The 21,309-nt window shown below is 34.9% G+C and overlaps 1 protein-coding gene across 2 annotated transcripts in view; it reads right to left on the bottom strand.

Moving 5' to 3' along the window:
- LOC149944012 (uncharacterized) overlaps nt 1–17,494 on the bottom strand; it is a 202,549-nt gene extending 185,055 nt beyond the window's left edge. For both annotated transcript variants that reach the window (XM_090174733.1, XM_090174732.1), the window contains exon 1: nt 16,813–17,494. The gene's annotated coding sequence lies outside the window, so the exon portion shown is untranslated. The remainder of the gene's footprint in view (nt 1–16,812) is intronic.
- Between the last annotated feature and the right edge of the window lie 3,815 nt (nt 17,495–21,309).

The following is a 21,309-nucleotide window of genomic DNA, read 5'->3' as shown; positions in this document are numbered from 1 at the left end:
ATACGTTTAAACTGGACGAGTGTGTGTATTGAAAGGATGGAACGTGGGTTTGGGGTCGAGGCGCTAGATGAGGGAACACTGAGATAGGATTGAACTTTGAGGGTGGGAGGCGAGCCAAGAGAGGTTGCGAAAAAGGTTTTATATCGGAATGGGCTTTTGTAGAAGGGGTGGGGGTCAAAGGAGCCGAAGTGAGTGTTTACCGCCCCCCTCCAGATCCAGAGATGCCTAAAAGCTTTGCTTTGCCGGGTTTTCATTCCCATAAGCAACTATCGCCCCCCCCCCCGTCACCTCCGCTTTCTTTGCGCATGCGCACACGCTATTGGCCCTTATACTTTATCAAAAAAAAACAAACTGACCATCTTTAGAAAAAATAGTAGTAACAGCGGATGGTTATTATTTAAAATTAGTTTTCAAATTAATTATTTTTAAATAAAGCATTGAAAATAGACTTTAAATGAAGATTAATTTATTTAATTAATTAAATTAATCTATTTTTAAAATTATTTTTGCTGAGAATGGATTTGAATCCACAGCCGTGTTATTAATATTAAAACTATATACCGAAATCCGGCGAGAAAACCCCACAATCCAACGAGAAAACCCCACAATCCAACGAGAAAACCCCACAATCCAACGAGAAAACCCCACAATCCAACGAGAAAACCCCACAATCCAACGAGAAAACCCCACAATCCAACGAGAAAACCCCACAATCCAACGAGAAATCCAGGATTTAAAAATCCCGTACACATTTTTGTTGGATGTCCGACCCCTCAATTCGAATCCATACTCACTAGCAATAAAAACTATTTTAAAATCAATTTTTACCCGTCCACCTATAAAATTAATCCGAGTCGCCAAAATTCAAACACATCGCTAAATGTTTCCGATTTCCGTGTCGTTTTGGCGGGTCCAGTTTGAACTGTGCCAGTGGAATATTACGGTCGAAAAAAAGAGGGCAGAAGGACAACTGTTTGTTCCGAATAAAAACTGTAAAAGAAGATATATAAATTCTTAACTCTCTATTTTCTCTATATCCTTTTCCCCGGCGCTCGCAGTTTTCTCGGACGCGGCACTTCCGCCGAAAAGAAAGTGCTGCAAAAATCTTAAAAGTATCCAATTCAATTTCGCTCTATATATTTTTTCTCTTACTGAAAAAGCTCTCACGAACATTCGCCGCGAGAAAAAGGAGTACTGCACTCTCCAAATGTTTTTGTGTTGACAAACTCCATTTTCGGGACATTTTTCTGACATTACAACATCGGGCGTCTTAGGGCGCCACCGACCGAGCGCATTACCCATTCCGCCGACTACTTTTAACAAATTTACAGTAAAACTGACGTAAAAAATAACAGTTTTCTCTCTCCCTCGGTAAACTATACTGGCGTAACAGCTTGTAAATGTTTACCAGTTATCGATACGCTTTCCCGCTTCCGGAATTTTCGAACTCGGCGGAAAATGTTGAACAAAAAGCTAAGTGTTGACAACGTTGAAAGTGCATCCGAGTAGCGATATTTGGAAATTACACGGCGTTACTAACGTGACTAAAGTGTTGTCGATAAAAAGTTTCAAAGTTTACGTCAGGAGTTTAAAATGCGACAATGTGCCTATTTCGGTTGTCAATTCGAAGAATGTGCAATTAAAAGCTTAAAAGTTAGATTTACAATCAGGGTTGCCAGTTTTTTAGATTAATATTCCCTGAATCAAAATTTTACAAAAACGTACGATTAGAAATATATTTAGTGTAGACTGGAAGGCTGCTACCAAATCACTCTACAAAAAAAGTAAAATACTGAATATTTGTCAAATTTATAATTACGCGTGTCTTCTATTTATACATAAAAATACCAATACAGTATCCGATAATTTATTTACTTTTGATGATAGAGTAACTGTCACCAGATCCCAAAATTTATTAAAACTGCCACAAAGCAAAACGTCAAAAAATTAACTCAATTTTCTACTATGGCGTGAATCTTTATAACAGTATTTATGAAAGTATAAAAAAAATTAAATCCCTACAATCCACTAAAAAGTTCTCAAAAATTTAGTTTTAGAAAACTACTAATTATAAGTAAATTCTTGTTTAATTTTTCTGGTTTTAATTGTTATTTTCTATGTTTTCAATTGTTAAAATTAATAAATTAATTAATAATGTATAATTTTACCATTTTAATTTTTTTTAAATACATACTTACGACAGCTATAAGTCGCAAGATGACTTGGCCCTCGAACACCAATGTAAACTAAAATTATGGTAAATAAATTGAAATTGAATTTTTCACGATTTCCTTGACTATCTCCGTAGATTTTCCCTGGCTTATTTTCTGACAAAATTTAGTTAATGTTTTATATTTGCAACCGAAATTAAGTTATCTGAAATTTCCCTGATTTTTAGACTAATTTCTCAAATTCCCCAAGTTTTATACCAATATTAAAATTCCCTGACTTTTAGGTACTGTGGCAACCCTGTCTTCGATAGTAGTAGTAATTTGTAGCAATGCATTTTAACTCAATATCATACTTTTCTTTCTAATTAAGTGCGTGTTTCTTTAATCAATAATGTTTTTATTTCAGGGTGGTCTGATTTATATCAGGAATTTAAATCTAAAATTTAAAAAAAAATCATTGATTTAAAATTACGTATTATACTTCAATGTATTTAAAACATTTATTAAAATGTACGAAAGTAGCTTATCTAGAAATTGAAATTCTGAGAAACTGCAATTATATCTTATTATTAATTAAATTTAATAAAGATTAATTTAAACTATAGGAGTACTCAAATTACTTATATTTTTTTCAAAAATAACAGGAAAAAATCAATAAAATCAATTCAAATCAATACCCTATTTCCTATTTAAATTTATAATAAACTGATTTATTTCTATTCAGGGAAAATGTTGAGTCCACCATAGTCCAATTATTTATAAAAAAAATAGTGAATATTTAGTCATTTTTATAGGAAATTATAGCAGTAATTTTATGTAAATATATGAAATTATAGGAACGTTCCGGTGAATTTATACCAAATTATAGGAAAATTTTTAATAAAGATAAAACCAATGCTTTTAAAGGAACTTTGGTTAAAAATAAATATTACATTTAACGTGAAAACATCACAGACGTCGTGACTAGATAATTTTTTTATTAAAGCATAAGTTAATAAGGTATCATTAACTTATGATTAAAGTAATATTACATTTTCATTTTTTAAAAAACCAGCCAGGCGTAAATGCCAATGATATTAGTGTTTTAGTAACAAGCTAAATTGAAAGCAAAGCGAAAAGTACGAAAAATTAATATTAGTGGGGTTGTGGAGTGGTTAGCACTTTCGCCTCGCAGCAAAAGGAACCGGGTTCGATCCCAACTTCCACTGTAAAAATTTTAATTAATTTCGAACTTTTTCATTATTTTTTTAATTATATTTTCTAATTTTAGCATTTACAGGGGTTACATACACCCTTAAAATTGGTCAGATTCACATGTTATTTTCAATATTAAAATTTCCATTTTGAGTTGTCAAAAGCATTTTTGGTTGCCATGGCAAAACGGTTGCCTATGGAGACATTTCCCTTTTGGGATTTTCAAGTAAAATGAAGGTCTACTAAACCCCCGAGTTTGAACTAAATCGGTGTGTTACACCTCGGGTCGTCTCCTTGTTAGAGCAACGATATCGGGTGTAGAAGTTTAGTTAATGGACGCTATAATTTTAATTAATCCAACTACCATCTATAAAGAACTATTTTTGAAGAACTGACGTCACCCACACAAGTGAAATGGGGGAAAAATACAACCGTTATTAACCTTGGTTCTACATCATCACACTTACATTAAGCATCATTATAGCAAACTTCCTTTATGTCCCTGTGGGGGATAAAGGTATAAAAAAAAACTCGGCACACACAATCATATGACAGGAATAAATTACAACAATAACTGAAGGCAATTTGGACCTTCGTTGGAAGGGCTTATTAAAATTTATTTCCGGAGTTAAATTTGCGCCGAAATAGAAGCGGCTCTCAGACTCTCCCACGAAATGTACAGAATCTGCAGCAGATGTGCCCAGCTCCGCTAAGCCTCGGCGAGTTCTTTTTCAATGCCACCAGCTCGGGGCAACTTAATGAGAGGAGATTGAAGGTCAACCGCATACTTGCGACGAAAAAAACGATCGTTTTCACACGTGGCGATCAGCGTTGACAATTTATTACACGATAGAAATATTATACACGTCGGTGTAACGAGTATAGGCGCCACCTACAGGGCAGTATTCGCATGAATGGACGCAATTATAGAAGTTTATCGAAAATGCAAATTTTGTCCACAAGGCGTTATCGAAAGTTATAACACGACCCGTATCAAAAAAATAAAATAAATAAACCCTACAATATACCTGTCTTTTGTTAATTAAAATTAATTGACTTTTCAAGGATGTTTTCCGTAATGGCATTAATGAAGTTTTGTGTATTGTTTATCTATCGGATTAAATTACGGTTTTAATTAATTTATTAAAATTTAATTAGGCTTTTTGATTAAGTCATTAAATGTTACGTATATTCTTATTTTATCCTTTTTTAAACCCGGTCTTAAAATGAGCCGTTAATTTTTTATTACGGTTAAATTAAAACTGTATTAATCACGTGGGATAACGTCCGTTTTGCGGAACCAATGAGATATCGGGTCCATTTGACTGGCGTTCAATGGGAGGAGCGTGATGCTAATATCTTCTCGGGGCCCCGACTCAAATCTTTTTTATTGGAAAAACAGGATTATATTTCTAAAAATTTAGGATTTATTGGACTATTTTTCCAAAATTGTAGGATTAAATAGGACTATTTTTCCAAAATTATAGGATTAAATAGGACAATTTTTCCAAAATTATAGGATTTATTGGACTATTTTTCCAAAATTTTACGATTAAATAGGACAATTTTTCCAAAATTGTAGGATTAAATAGGACAATTTTTCCAAAATTGTAGGATTAAATAGGACAATTTTTCCAAAATTGTAGGATTAAATAGGACAATTTTTCCAAAATTGTAGGATTAAATAGGACAATTTTTCCAAAATTATAGGATTTATTGGACTATTTTTCCAAAATTTTACGATTAAATAGGACTATTTTTCCTAAATTATAGGATTTAATAGGACTATTTTTCCAACATTATAGGATTTAATAGGACTATTTTTCCAACATTATAGGATTTTATAAGACTAGTTTTTCAAAATTATAGGATTTAATAGGACTTCATAAGCTATTTCATTAACTAACTTTATGCATTTAAAAACTAAACCTATATTAAGTGAAATAAATCTTTGATTTTCACTTAAGAAATAGAAACTAATTGTTTATTAGTTTTACTGATATCGGCAGATTTCCGAGGATAGCCAGAGTTCCTACACAGTACTGATGAGCCCCAAAAGGGCGAAACCGGTCTACTGTTGGAATCTCTGGCTGAAAATTTTGATTTTTGAAATAGAAACTATTTAACCATTTTATCACCAAAATATACTAGTAGCTAACCATGTTAACAATAACAAAAGTATAGACTATAATGACTTTGTATACACTCTTTTATATCCTTATTTGTGAGAGCTGCCATTTTATTACAGATCTGATTTAAAATAGTGCATGCAAGGCCGCTTCACGCGGTCAAGTACACGCGACGTCTCGAGCTGATGAGCACGCGCAGGCACCCTTGCCTGTACTATTTTAAATTAGGCCTGTAATGAAATGGAAGACTTCGTAAAAGAGTGTATAGGCATCAAGCAATTTCATTGAGTGGCGGGATTTGAAATGGGCAAAATATCAAAATTATAGGATTTTATAGGTCTTTTAAGGGATTTTGGTAAAATTATATGATGTTTTAGGACATTTTGGAAAATATAGGATTTTATAGGACCTCTGGTGGCCCGGTATTCTCAACAGTCATTATCGCTGAATTCAAACACGAATTTTAAATTATTTCATCTAGATTCTAAACTTCAATTCGATTACTATTAAACTATTATACAGTACAATACCACCCTATCACATTCACGGGCTGGTAAACAAATTATTATTAAAATAAACTATATAATTACGACATACACAGCTGGTAAAATAAAATTGTTATAACAATTGGATGTTTTTCGCGAAATATCAACTTTATAATAGATGCTAAATATAAATAACAAACACTCGCATGCCGTAACATTTACGAACCTCCCACTATTAACAAGAGAATAAAATGCCATTATAGCACATACCATTTCAATACTAATAACATTAATAAGTGGCGTTACATAAAACACGAGTTAATGTCCTCTTGCGTAGGAAATAGTTTTAGCAGGGGGGAGAGTTCGAAGTAGCCAAGCAAATCGAAAGAAGGAACGAAATACGTAGTCTGTTTTTAGAAAGAAATTACGCCGCTTTGATGAAGGTAAGAAAAATGAGGGGCTCTATATCAAACAATAACAGCGTTACCGTGACCAGCCGCCTCCCCGCCCCTCAAGTCCTCAGGACGGTGTACTATTTGTCGTTGGTCCTTTACGCGCAAATCCAAATGTATTGGTTTCACGTACAGTGTAGCCGATGCCGCCGTGTCGTACGTAACTCTTTACCAGTGAGGGCAGGAATCCATAAAAACTTCTAGATCGATTTACATTTTTAAAGGGGCAAAGACGACTTTAAAGGGGTAATATTCATCCGACGTAACGTGTTGATGGCGTTATTTGTTAGTAGATGGCGCTCTGATAGCAGCATGACGTTATAATTTTGATTTTCAACGATTGGTTGAAAGTTTTCAGTTTTTAGTGGAGAACGGTTTTGTCGAGATTTAAAATACAAAATTATCTTCCCTGATTGGATAGTTAAAAAAGGGAATTATAGTGCCATCTATGGCGGAGCGTGTTAACTTCTGTTAAAATTAATTGTTAATTTAAATTACAAAAAATATTTTTTTAAAGTACTATAATTTAGTAATTAATTAATAACTTTTTAAAAAAGTTTATTTTTCATAAAATTTATAGTGTCGCCATCTACCTCAAACATTATTAAATAGGAAGGTACCTCGTTTGGATTTTGCCCCTTTTTGCATATGTGAATGCGTCTATTGAGGTTCAGTGTTACCTAAATGTCACTTTTTTAGAATAAAGTCCATGTCAGTGGCAAAAAGTGGTGAATATGGCATAAAGTTCGCTACCTTATTTCAAAAACCAGGTAACTCGAAAAATTCGTTTTTTTTTTAAATTAATTAAATTAGCGTGTTCCCTACCTTATTTCCAAAACCAGGTGACTCGAAAAATTCGGTTTGTTTAAAATTTAATTTGAATTAGCGTGTTCGCGTTTCGCTACCTTATTTCCAAAACTTAGTAACTCGAAAAATTAATTTTTGATAAAATTTATCTTGGGATTATTAACTTGATGTACAAGATGATTGAAAATTTGTTCCAATTTAAATTTAATAACCAGTTATAACATCGGGGGGATTGTGTGTACACTTAAATGTCCGTGACATCTTGTTTCCTCGGTGGCGTTTAATGGGCGCGCGACGCCCTCTGGTGGCTGCGGGGGGGGCGCCAGTTTCTTAATGAACCTCTTTTCTTTTCTCGGGGATTGGAAAAGACAAATATCGTTAACGGACCAAGTTTTGCACGAGCGAGAAAACTCCCACGGACTGTTTTGTGTTCTTTAACGGCGCTCGGCACGAAAAATTAAGCTTGGGATATTATATTTACGTTACGATATTAACGCCACCAAGCGGAACGAGTTTGTATTGTTACGTACGAAATTATTACGGAAGTTTCAGTGATCGATTTTTGGTGGGAAAAAGTTGTTTTTCGCGTAATTACTAATTAAACATTTACTTGAGTATTTATTCACGTGGGGGAAACCCTAACTTCGGCCTTGGCTTTATTTGTAGAACTCTTATTTCTAAAAACTAGAAACAGGGTTGCCACAATATTTTCAGATTTAAAGCAAGTGTCGACTCTAGGTGAAGTAGCTCTTTTTTCAACAGTTGTCGCTAGCGTCGAAATCAAAACAAGATGCTGAAGCTACATTTTGACCCAAAAGGCGGGACATAAAAGTATGCTTCGCGTTGATTGGATCGTTTGTAAATTTGTCAAAAAAAAAACTTCAATTATATTAATTGTAGCACAAAATATTTTATATGGGATATATAATTTGGGTTAAAGTTCACTAAGTAGAGTAAAAGTGGTCTAAATATAATACTCTATAATGGCTCTCTGACGACGTTATTGTTTCGCTAATTTGAATTTTAGCTTCCGTTCCCATAAATAGATGGCTCCACGCTCTCCACGAAAGTCATTTTTGTCGAAGATTCGGATAGATTCATGGCCATCTCTAATAACAGGGGCCTTTTCGTAATACAGGTGGCAATGATAGAGCCGACAGTTGCTTTAAATTCCCTGACTATTCCCTGAAACATTTTAATAGATTTTCCCTGACTTTTCAAGGCCAAAATTATACAATTTTGAACTTTATAATTGATTTTTATCAGAAGTTAATAAATTTAATTCCACTTATATTTCAGTAAAAAGGTTATTGCAATGTTGAAAAAAAATAGCAAAACTTTCAAAGAACTAAGTAATAATCACAGAATTTGTCATAGATCTGGAGTAAAATTACCTTGACTTTTCCCTGTCATTTTACCAATGCTTAAAACTCCCTGACCTTTCCCTGACCTATTAAGCCCATTTCTAAATTCCCTGACGTATGGCGACCCTGAGAAATCAAAATTCCGATATTGTTCATTCAAATTCAAAACCTAAACACCAAAAATTATAATTCGCGGAATTTGGAAATAAATGAAGTTTCAACACGAAGTTGAACCCAAAATTAAATTTATTAGTGAAGACTGCTAAGCGAGTCTAATTTAACTAACTTTTAATTGTTAATTGTAATTCAACCGGCCCGCGCACACACAATCTACATCACTTTGGGAATAAACCGTAATAGACCTTTCTATAAAAAAAGCTACGCTTGCTGAACTTGTTTTTATGTAGCTATTTCGTCACGAAATACTTAGAAGTGCAATTCGGTTTATTCTTAAAATCAGGGTGCCTCGTCGAATTTACCCTTCCAGAGCTTTTCGTAGTAAAACGTCATCGATACGCAACAACATCAAAACAAGAAGCCCAATATTACTTTATAAAAAGCAACTATATTTAGAGATTCTTCTAGAAATATATACAAAGGGGATTACTTCGGGTATGGTCGACAGACCCCACCACGCTGGCGCCCTTAAATTTACGCCTGTGGTCAACAAGTTCGCCTAGTCCTATATGTTTTTGGATAATATTAAATTATAATAGGCGTTTCTATAAATTTAAATAATAATAATAATAATAATAAAAAATGTTTTTCCTACGTCACTAGCTATAGTTATTCAAGATAGAGAGCGCGCGCTCGAGTCGATAGAGATTTTGGAATTTGAATTCCATGTGCGCGTGCCAATAAAGTACTAAAAAGCTTGAGCTCGTCATAGATTAAACACTAGTGTTTAATCCACGAGCTCGTGACGCTGATAAAAACATTTTACACTTTAAACACCTCAATAAATTGTCAAATATTACCAAAGTTCAACAAAGTCATTATCCCTAAGTAGCCTTTGTAAATAGTATCTTCAAGAATTATTGATATATAATCGATTATTAACATTTCTCGTGGTCGTCATTCTTTACAAATATAAATATATCTTGGTATATACTTATGGAATATACAAATGGAATTATAAAATGCTAACTTATAAATTATGTTAAGATTTGAAAATTTTAGAAGACATTTAAAACCAAAAGTTCGTTATATTGACACATTTAAATTTTGATGAAAAACTAGGTTAAGCTAGTGGTGTGGATCTTGGAAATACGCACGTAGAACTGTAAATACACTTCTTTATAAATTGGAAATTATAGAATTTTTAATTCACAAAAACAGAATTTTTTTATTGGGATATTTTAAAGAATGCTAATTATTAAAAATCAAACTCTAAGAAACCTTTTCTATTAGCACCGTCTTTTGAGATACCATAGTAATGGTCTACCCCACTAAAATACGAAAATGTTCTCGGAATAAACAAACTAAAATATACTGAAAAATAATTACTGACAAAAATTATTTAACTTAACCGGATAAAACCCTTTACAAACACTACTTTATAGAAGACTTGCAAATGCCAATACTGTTTTAAAAATTCGGCTAATTTAAGTTAATTATTTCTAAGAGCCAAGAGCAATATGGATTTCTTGTTTATAGCTATGATAACCTATGTGACTATAGTATTTTTTCAAAATATAACAATATAATAAATGTAATGTTTACACAATCAATGATATATCCTTATTGATGTATATACAATGTTTTGTTTAAAATTTAATCCGATAAATGAGTATAGTTTCGAACTTCTATCTAAATAATTAACTCACTAACTAGGTTAAACTCTCGTCCCTTCATACAGAAAAGGGAGGAAACACTCGTAGTGGTATGTTAGACCATAAGTGGATCATTCTCTCCATGATAAACTTATGATTAGACTTATGGTCCACCCGTTTACTTTAAATTAATACTTTTCAAAAGCCAAGAGTAATATTTATTTCTTGTTTATAGCTGTGGTAATCTACGTGACTGTATTATTTTGCCAAATATAACAATATAATAAATGTAATACTTACACAATCAATGAGATATGCTTATTGATTGGCATACCATGTTTCGTTTAAAAATTTATTCGATATACGATTATAGTTTCCAACTTATATCTAAATATTTAACCCACTAACTACGTTAAACTCTCGTCCCTTCGTACAGTCACCTAAACTGAAAATAGCGAAAACACACCCAGGAAGTCGATATTAGAACAAAACTTTTGGGAACTTATAATAAACGAACTAATTATACTAAGAGTTTCCTCGGAAAAATTAAGATTAGAATACAGTATTTATTCGCTGTGCCAAAAAGGCATTTCACTTTGATTAAATTGGGGGGTACGAGCCCGGGGAGGAACCAAAGTCAATCTGCCTAATGGGATAAAACCTAGATACGAGCTTCTAAATACTTAGGTCTAGACTATCTAATACCACTGGCTAGGTAGGGAGATGGGGGAGGGGGACTGACTACCTATATCCTAATAAAATGACAATTACATTTAGGCAAAAATTAATAATATGATGGGGCCAAAAAAAACCTCACAATCGCCAAAGTGCTTTCCGCTCGCGGCTCCACCTACATCTTATTATCGAAACTAAGCATTTTTACTCTAAATGAGAAAATTCGGAAATGAACCCGGTGAAGGCGAATGGGTGGCATAAATAATAAAAAGGTACAGTTTCCATCCCCGTCCACCAGGGGGAGGAAATTCAGGAATTATAGTCTCATTACCGGGATAGTCGGGAAGGTAATGACGGGAAGCCCGAATATACGACTTAATCCCGTCGTCTTGTAAGATGGGTTCGTCACGTGACCGGAAGTGCATTAGCGGGCGTCAGAAAGCTGTTTATTTCCGGTGCTTGTAATTAAGCCTAACGAGAGAGAGAGAGAGCCCAAACGGGACACACAAGGAGCTGGATCGAGAGAGAGCTCGCGTGGATGGGGAGAAATATAGTTTTAGAGAGGTGGGGGCGGCTTGGGTGACGCGTAAAAGGGTGCTATTACGGAGACCCTCTGGCGGGGGAAAGTAGCGACAAGGAATAACAAAAAAATGGAGGGGGTTTGAGTTTTCCGCCCACCCCCATCGACAGATTTTGTCGCGCGCTCAGCGAAAATTTACAAGTTGGTTAAGGGAAGTTACAAATTTCACACTGTCTGGAATCAAACACTGGAAATTCGAAAAATTTGACTGTTTTAATAATTTCACATAAATATTTTACAAACCAAATTATGGTTAGAACTTGCGTCGAAAAATTTGACTGTTTTAATAATTTCACATAAATATTTTACAAACCCAATTATGGTTAGAACTTGCGGTGAAGAATTTTTAAATTTTGTTAATAGAAAAAATACGAAAAATTGAAAGTTATTCAAATTTAGTTTTCTTCTAAATTTTTAATACCGGTGAAAATCAACGTACAAATTTTCCGGGTTAAATTCCCCGACCAAATTGCCAAATTTTCTCTGACCATTTTTGTAGAATAAATGAATGGTTTGAAGTAAAAATTTTTGAAAATGTTTTCTTTCAAAAATTTATTTGCCTGATTTTTTGGGACCATTTTAAAATTCCCTGACTTTTCCCTGACATTTTGGATTTTTTTTTCTTCAAATTCCCTGACATTTGGAAACCTTTTAAAATTCGCTGACCTTTTGGAAACATTTTCAATTTCGCTGACCTTTTGGAAACATTTTCAATTTCGCTGACCTTTTGGAAACATTTTCAAATTCCTTGACTTTTCCCTGACCTTTTGGGAACATTTTCAAATTCCTTGACTTTCCCCTGACCTTTTGGGAACATTTTCAATTTCGCTGACCTTTTGGAAACATTTTCAAATTCCTTGACTTTTCCCTGACCTTTTGGGAACATTTTCAAATTCCTTGACTTTCCCCTGACCTTTTGGAAACATTTTCAATTTCGCTGACCTTTTGGAAACATTTTCAAATTCCTTGACTTTTCCCTGACCTTTTGGAAACATTTTCAAATTCGCTGACCTTTTGGAAACCTTTGAAAATTCCTTGACTTTCCCTGACCTTTTGGGAAACATTTTCAAATTCCCCGACTTTTCCAAGTTTTCCAGGTCGTGTACGAACCCTGACACTGTCCGGGAAAAAACACTGGGAATTCGGAAATTTTGACTGTTTTAATAATTTCACATAAATAGTTTACAAACCAAATTATGGTTAGAACTTGCGGTGAAGAATTTTTAAATTTTGTTAATAGAAAAAATAAAAATTATTCAAATTTGGTTTTCTTATAAATTATTCATACCGGTGAAAATCAACGTAGTTTGCCATTCCAATTAGGCCAGTTTTTCTACTACACAGAAATACATAAGTATGGCATTTATTCACCAGATGTCGTTATACCGAAGTGGATATTACAATGATACGACCGTCCAACCACTATTTTCCAAATCAAACACGCGCTACAACAACGACTACGTCGTACCACATTCCATAAACTCCCCTTCCAGATTAAAAATATGGTAGGCGGGGGTCGAAAAATCTAAAAACAGGGAGAGAATCTATTTAGGCGGCGCGCGCTATTGGTAACTAGCACGGGTTCAACAATGGTCCAATTATTGGTAGCCAGTCAAGCCGAGAAAGGCTGAGTAATTGTTATAAGCAAGCTACGTAATAAATAGGCGGCTTACAACGGAAATTAAAGTCCCCCCCCCTCGCGCGCGCCATCTAAAGAGGACCGACGCCAGCGCCCTCTCGCCAGCTCCTTCAATAAACAAGCGCTGATAAGCGGCCAAAATAACATTCATTAGGCTTAGGTCCGGGCCTTGGCGAGAAATAGCGCTTATTAGGGCCATCAAAAAGAGACGCTACGCTTATTACGTACATACACACGCCTATAGGCCATTTTAATTAAACCTAATTTACGACTGTTACCCCCCCCCCCCCCGTTAAAAGAAATAGGGGCGTTACGGGGTCCTGCCCCCTTCGCCTCAAAATAAAACACCTTAGTCCCCCCCCGGGCCGCGTGAAATCATTTCAGGTATTCTCGGGCTATAAATTAACGCGACGATTACGTAAATTGGATTTGGGAAATTATTTCTAAGGTATATATTTATTCTATCTTAAAAAAGAAATTTTAGCTCAAGATAACGAGATAACGGACGTGGTTAAAAGGTTACGGTGCAAAAGGGGCGGTTTTAATGGTCAAAAGGTCGGTTTTAGCCAAGCGCACCGGTATATAAAGTCTGATCCCCCATACCTTAGGTTAATTAATTAATTACTTGGCCCATATTATTCAAACACTTTCGGAGGAGTTCTAGACAGAGTTGGGAATAAGATATTTTTTTCCCAACTAGTCCTCGTAAAACAAATTTCAAACTGGTCCTTGTGCCCAGTGATCACCGCTGCGAAAACTTTGAATTATTAAAGTGGTCCTAGGAACCCCTGGCTCCCAGTTTTTGGATAAATAAACTGGTCCAGGCCATCAATAGTGTACCTATTCCTGGGACCAGTATTTTAATACGTTTTTTTGAAACCAGTAACGTAGTGGTAGTAGGGACCAGTTGATAAAAAAATTGTTTCTCAGACCGAGGTAAAAAAAATATAGTAAATGTCTAGTACGATTTATAGGATTTTATAGAAAATTACAAGATAAGTCTTGTTGAAATCATAGATAAATAGAAGTTTAAAATGCTTATGAATTATTTCAACGAAATTTAGTTAAATAATTGATTATAATAAAGCGAGCGACAATTTATAATAGCATGGACAGCGTTGCCACAATTTATCAAATTTAAATTCGCTGACTATTCCCGGTTTTCCCTGACCATTAAGTTATTTTCCCGGACTTTTTAAGGCCAAAATTAGACAGTTTTTAACTTTTACACTTATTAGAAGTTAATAAATTTAAACAAAAGTTTTTACAACGTTCAAAAAGCCTTTCAATGATCTAAATAATAATAGCCGAATTTACCATAGATCTGGAGTAAAATTACTTTAAAAAAGTGTCAAGATTGAACTGAAATCCCTGACGTTTTATAATCTCTCAAAATTTCCTGACCTTTTTCTGACTTTTTAGACCCATTTTAAAATTCCCTGACCTTTTTCTGACTTTTTAGAACCATTTTTAAATTCCCTGACCTTTTTAGGCACATTTTAAAATTCCCAGACCCTTTAGGCACATTTTTAAATTCCCCGACCTTATAGGCACATTTTAAAATTCCCAGACCTTTTTCGGACTTTTTAGGCCCATTTTAAAATTCCCTGACCTTTTTAGGCACATTTAAAATTCCCTGACCTTTTTCCCGACTTTATAGGTCCATTTTAAAATTTCCTGACCTTTTTCTGACTTTTTAGGCCCATTCTTTAAATTCCCTGACTTTTCCCTGACGTGTGGCAACCCTGATGGATAAATAAAATTGGTTTGAAACCGCGTGACGTCACAGCCGACGTCATTCGTTTTGTAGTTTTTGATTGCAATTTTCAAACACGTTATTACAACGGGAAAATTACGAAAAATTGAGCAAAAAAATAGAATAGGAAAATAATGTAATTATGAAGACGTTCCATGATATAGGGAAAAAATTCTAAATTACATTCGGTCACACATAACGTCACTATTAAACTACCCAAAAAAAACTTCATTTCCCCCTCTCAAAAGGCTGACGTCACACATACACGTAATAAAAGTCTTTCATATTATTCCTGCCTACCTCCCCCCTCGCCTCACCTCTTATTATAACGCCATTACTATCGATCATAGAGCTATAATGAAAATTCGCAATTTTCCCGAATCGGGGCTGAAGCGATAATAAAGTATTATATATTATATTATCTATATAACAGTCTATATGTATAATAGGTAAGCACACCTTTCTATATAATATCTCATTCTCTGCGCCAGCTCTCTCTCTCTCTCTCCCAATATTTGTTATTCGCTGCGGGCCTCAAAGCTATAAATGTAATTTAGAGAATTAGATTTTTCTGTCGCAGCTTCTGTGTTTACCGACGGATATGTACCGGCGTTAAGCTTAGGCCTGCGGTGTTCGCTACAGGACCTTTAACGATATATTAAAATTTGCATATTATTTATGCCTTTTACGCGGTGACGTCATGCTTTAGGGGGGTACCGATATTTCGGTATTAAAATATTTCGGACTCGAGTTTTAATCCACCATTAACGGATTACATTAACGTTGGGGTCTTAATGAAAAATATACCTGTATATTCGGGATTTTTAAAAACTAAGTTAAAATTTCTGTACAAACTTAATTTTTATAAACTCTAAATCACATTTACTTGTTTTTTTTTTAATTTAAAATTAAATTTATCATTTTATGTTAAAAAATAATCATGGTTTTACGATGTTTATCGTTAATTTAACGGACAGACATCGGAGTCAATTTTATAAGCGCGACCATAAAACAGGTTTTTTTTTCCCCAAATTAATATATAGTCAGTCATGAGTTTATGCTTTAAAAAATTCAGTTACGTAATGGGCCATGTTGTACGAAATATTTGGCGCGCGTTTTACCCAAGTTTAAAAATTAACGCGCTAGAAGGGTAAGTTATACGTTTGTAAATTGTACCAATTTCAATTTATATTGACGTATGCTGGAAACGCGGTGGAAACCTTAGTCAAGATAAAATTACACCTACATTGAGCTATATTTAAATTAATTGCGAAAATCCATTATGAAAAACTCACTTTCCGTAATTAAAATATAGCCCTAGTTACTTAGGTAAGTGTGAGGACTATTACTTAAAAGGCGCGCGTTTTGCAAACTGGTATTCGTGAATCAATCAATGATTCTCCACATTTCAACGGGAAAAAACCTGGCGAAATAACTCAAATCTCTAAAATATTAGCGGCTATAATACGCAGAAACTAGTTTGATCACTTGCCAAAAAGGGGGATTTAAGCGTAAGGGGCCTAGAGCCTAGTTATTAATAAATTTACACCGCCAAAAAACCTACTTTTTGCGTCCTAAACGGAAGTAGCGAGCTAATACGGGTATTTACGCGAAATGAAATTGGCAATGACAGCTAGCTGGCCGCAATTTCTAGCTTAAGCCTCGCCTAGCACGCGTCATTACCCTTAGTTTAAACAATCCTACGAAAATAATTGGGGTTAAATTAGTATAAGGCTTAAATTCCCCCGCAAAACGCATTGGACAACATTAAAAATAACTGTCACTTACGTGAGGAAACTGTAAGAACGCTAGTGCAGCGTGCCCCACGCGAGGATGCTAGGCCTCTGATGATTTACCGACGACGCTTCGATGCCATAACCCATCACGTAAATTTGATCACAATTCGTTACGTCGCGGTTCGAAACAATCCTCAGTTGGTTTAGACACGCGACAAAAATCCCGATAACGTTATCTTTCGTCGTTAAAAGTCGGATTTATTCCGCGGGGAATTGATCGTCTCCCCCGTTAAGCCTTGGATGATCGTTTTGTGTAAAAGTAAATTGAAAAATCCTCGTTGTTCCGAGGCTTAGAAAAAGACGCGTTCTCGGATCCTCCGACAGCTTTCCGCCGCGAATTCGAGTTGTTCTCCGGCGCCGATCCTCGCTCGTTGTCCGTCCGACGGAGCCGTTCACTCGTAACGTAGCTGCCTCCGATAATTCCAATTGAATTTCGTAAAGGCTAATGGGAGACGCGAAAAGTACGAATAATCACGCGACGGTTAGTAATTATAATTCGAAGACGTCGCGTTTGCGTGTTGGCGCGGTTCTCGGGGCCGCGCCGTTCGGAGTGTAGGATCGCGCGGAGTGAACGGCAAAGAAACAACGGTCTGGCCTCGCTAGGAAGCCTTTTACCAAATGTTAGAAGGAATGAACGATCGCCAGTCTCGCTTTTTGAAAGAGCCAGCGGTATCCATTAGAAGAGCGCCAGAGGGGGCACTGCCGCAGAAGGGAAAAGAATGGGGGAAAGATTAGAAATGTTCCTCCAGCCCTCTTCCCCGCCGCCCGCGGAAAACGTCCCTCCCAGCAGGAGCGCGCTATCTCCATCGCCGGCGCTCGATGCTTTTGTTTTCGTCCCCCCTTCCTTTTCCTCGCCCCTTTCAGTTACCATCTCTCACTTCGCCCCCTGCGTTTCAAGATAAGAGAATAATAATAATAAAAAAAAGTTCCGCGCACGCGCGCTACGTTCCTATTATACCTAATTTTCATCGGCCCACTAGAGACATCTATGATAGGTTGAGAGAAACGAGATATTTATTATTACGCTCGGCTCACGCTGCTTAAAGGGTGGCTTTGAAGCCTATCCAGCCTTCGCAACATTTACTACCGAAGAATTTAGCCAAATTCTAATTCTTAAAAGCCATTAAACAATTACTTCAAACGATAAATCATAATATTAATCGCGTTTAATGTAATATTTAACGTTAACATTAAATTTTAATTATTTAATCATGTTATACATAAATTATGCCGTAATTACGACCTCTCTGTAGACCGTAAAATTATTTACTAAATATTTACAAAACATTGACACAATTTCATTAATAAATAGTCTGAGTTGGTTACACTCCTCATGGACATTGGTGGACATTGGAAAAACTGCCTAATTAGCAACTAATGCCTTATTTTTGTGAAAGGTCTTAGCGAACACAAAGTAAAATATATCTAATCTAAACTGTTTACAACTTCTACAACCCTAGGAATTTAATTAAATGTCTTCTATTATGATCAAAGGATTTGGATCGCTATCTGTAATTAAAGGAATATACAGGGTGTTAAACAAAAAACGATACAAGGACAATAACTACAAATGTATTTTAGCTAGGAATTTGAAACTTACAGGACACATAGAAAAGGAAGGGGGTCACTTGACAACGGAAATTTCCATGACCTTGAACCATGTCTTCAAGGTCATTTAAAATTTGTTTCGAGAATCATTAGAGATAATAAGTTGCTTTCAATTAGAAAAGTGTTCCCCTTCACATTTTGGGTGTAAATAATTTTGATCCTTCCTTATTTTACCAATAACAAGTCGAAATAATTTAGACAAAAACATGAAGGTCTTGATGAAAATCATGGACCAGAGACCAGGTTGAAGGGCTAATAACTCGAATAATACTCATGCTAGAGTATCAAAATTTGCTAGACATATTCATCTGGTAGGGCGTCTTTAGAAATTGACCTTTAACTCATGGTTCAAGGTCATTCAAAGTTTATCTCGAGAGCCAATGGTTTTAGAGATATGGTTCCAATTTGAAAGGTTTTCATCGTGGTGGTTTGCATCGGGATAAAGATATTTAGCTAAAACCCATTTTGAGTTATTGTCCCTGTATCGTTTTTTTAATTAACACCCTGTATACTATTATAAAGGGGCTGAAAATTACACTCTTCGAACGTAGAAATATAGCGCTATCTATTGCTATGTTTTTAAACTAAATTTCCGGGAAAACAACTACTTTGAGATGTTCGTGTTTCAGGGTGAAATTTACAGATGATAATTTTCAATAACCAGGGGACATACACACATTTTATATATACATAATTAAGCCAGTAGGTAACGACAATCTTGGTATATTCTGAATAACCGTTTAATTATTATTTTATTTGGGAAATAATCAAAAACAAAATATTTGTTAATTTTACCATATGTAACATAATTACTCATAAGTGTGCCAGAAAGAACTTTTTCTCTAGGAGACCTTGTTGCAAGGATATGACGTAATTGACGTCACTTCCCAGTCGATAATGGTTTTATAGTCATCAAAACTAGTTCTGGCGGGAAGGGAAACTGGTTGTACGCGACGTTAGTCCGTATTTTCTTTGGTGGCTGGGAAACAAGGTCTCATTGAAATTTTTAATACAGAGATGTTAAACAGAGGCACACTTATGAGTAATTATGTTACATATTATTTTACTGATAGACTAGTTTAAGATAAAATATTAGATTAGAATCAAGATAGATTACAATTTCAATTTAGGACCTTAAGTATTTTTTTATGAAACATTTTATACCGGCCTGTAAATGTTAAAATCTTTTTCGATGAAAGAAAAAATTATTTTATATTACCATTAAAGCTTTCATTATATTTTAATTTACTTTCTTTACCATGGAAATATAAGGTTTTAGTCGCGTACAGATTCTTTTTCGCCTATGGTTGAAAAGAATTATTTCACCCCACAAGTCCATAAAGCGCGCAGCTGAGGGAGATATTACCCCATCTAGTGTCAAACGGCGGTACTACTCACTAGCGGGGTTAAGGTGTGAAAATTGTGTTTTCTGATATTTTGCAAACCATTTGAAGGCGTTTGAATGAAGATAAAATTGTTTAGTTTTTTGGACCCGTACTACAATATGCACTATAGATTTCAAAGCAAGCCGAATTTGTATAAGCTATTTGATTATGTTATTTAAAAAAATCCCAAACATAGACAAAATTCTTCAAAAACTAAATATTTGGCAATTTTACGGATAACTTTGTGAGATACTGATCTGAGGCAACGTTTATTTGGTTAAATAAATATTAGACTAGGATCATAAAATAAATACATTTTCAATTTAAACCCTTAATAATTTTTTATAAAATATTTTATATAGACATGTAAATGTAACACTTATGACTTTATCGATATTTATATCGCTTTAAAACATTTTCCAATCATGTTATAATAAAATAATAATAATAATTAACTAGGCTAATACCCAAGGCACCACCTTAGGCCTAAGTCATCAAGCGACTTTTGAAGCCTTTATTTTAATTTGCTTTCTTTACAATAGAGATATGAATTATTTAAAAGAATATTATTTAATTATTAGATAATTTTTAATCCGTCTAGTGTCAGATGCTAAAACTAAATATTAAAAACAGTTAATACAGGTCAGGCAAATTGCAATTCTACCAGACCGATAATACCATAAGCCTATTATAAGATCCCCATAAGCAAAGGTCTAGGCCAAATTTTTGACGATCACATACCCGTTATTTAAAGGTAGGTATTCAAAATCTGCCCCTCCTAGTGGCTACGTCCTCAACTCTGCATTTCTGAAATTAATTTCGCGAAATGCATGATGAATGCGCGCAAGCCGTTCGCGAAAGATTTTAAACTTAGAACCACGCCGGATAAATCTGCGCCGCGAGCCCTTAGCACCGTAGCCAAGACTTATTCATAACTTTATCGCTTTAAAACTGAAAATTAAGACTTATCTTTGCAAAATGATTCATCGGGACCTAAAACTGGCTATTAGAAATAAGAGTTGCGTTTCTGAAGGTATTTATTTTTCAAATGTGAGATTTACGCGCGTTTTGTGGGCCATTTATCAACCCGAGCGTGGCTGCTCTACCAATTAGTAAGATAATATTTTAGATGTAGAAATTTTTACTTCCCCATCGTCGTACGATAATTTTTTTCTCACATGGACAATGCCGTAAAAATGGGGCTCTATGCTAGACCTTTACTTATGGGGACCTTATGATAGGCTTATGATAATACTGATAACGATAATGCTCAAAACCCCCCTCATGCTTGAAGAGTAAACTTCTTTCCCCTGAAAATAATCAAATCAGTCCAGGTTCTCATTGGTTCTCTAAAACTGACGTGGCGTTCCCCCCCCCCCCCTTCTTGTGCCAAAGGTAAATACGATCAGAGCTATTTCATAAATATTAAATAATAAGTAAATACATTGCAGCCTTTGCAGGTTGAAAAATGCTTACGGTTATAAAATCCAAAAACT

This window comes from Leiobunum rupestre, chromosome 5 (assembly GCF_980474605.1).
Source record: "Leiobunum rupestre chromosome 5, qqLeiRupe1.1.hap1, whole genome shotgun sequence".
Lineage (NCBI taxonomy): Eukaryota > Metazoa > Arthropoda > Arachnida > Opiliones > Sclerosomatidae > Leiobunum > Leiobunum rupestre.
This window is presented reverse-complemented; position numbering and strand designations above follow the sequence as displayed.